General features: G+C 41.0%; 1 pseudogene; it reads right to left on the bottom strand.

Moving 5' to 3' along the window:
• Window positions 1-244: 244 nt before the first annotated feature.
• On the bottom strand, window positions 245-584 carry LOC114614084 (annotated as a pseudogene).
• Window positions 585-791: the final 207 nt, after the last annotated feature.

The following is a 791-nucleotide window of genomic DNA, read 5'->3' as shown; positions in this document are numbered from 1 at the left end:
GACTGACTGACTCTCCCATGCCTGATTCCTTCCCAGCATCCTCTTTCTTTCCAGAAGATCTACCTTACTATTTTGTTATAGGCCATAGACTTTTTATTTTAACCAATCAGGAGGTGATGGAGAACACTGTTTACAAAACACTAAGCCAGGAGATGCTTTTTTTAAAAAAATTTTAATGACAAAACCAAAAATGTACCTAAAAGTGAAGCTTCTGGAAAAACCATTTGTTCTTCCCTGTCTTGTATCACTCCTCAAACTTGACCTTGGCCTCCTGCCTGGCTTTACATTTCAAAGCTGGGTCTCTGAACACATCCTTGTTGACAACAGTTTTGTCTGAGGGGATATCCACAGAATACTTTGTGGGTATGAAGTAGTTGTAGTTAAAAACTTTCACAAATGACTTGATCTTGGATTGCTTGACAATTTTCTTCTTGCCCACAACAGCTGTTACTTTTCGGGGATAGCAGTTAATTCCAACCACCAGGGCACGGCTGTAAGGGTGGTCTGAGGTGCCATCATTAGTGTTATTCATGATGTCCAGCCAGGACCAGCACCACTTTCCTGGGTTTCATGAACTTGCCCATTTCGACAGCAAGCATAGGACACTCAGCAGAAAGGAAAGAAGAACACTTCCCAGGAGATGCTTAACAATACCAAAATCTGCCCTGTAATTAGATCTCTGCCAGTTCAGAAATCAGCATTTGAATAATACAAGGATAACCTTTACACAGTGCACAAAATCATTACTCCAACATCCCTTCCACTTGATTAAGTTCACTGAGGATAAGAAG

This window comes from Grammomys surdaster, unplaced genomic scaffold (genome assembly GCF_004785775.1).
Source record: "Grammomys surdaster isolate TR1022 unplaced genomic scaffold, NIH_TR_1.0 126298, whole genome shotgun sequence".
In the NCBI taxonomy this organism is placed as follows: domain Eukaryota; kingdom Metazoa; phylum Chordata; class Mammalia; order Rodentia; family Muridae; genus Grammomys; species Grammomys surdaster.
This window is presented reverse-complemented; position numbering and strand designations above follow the sequence as displayed.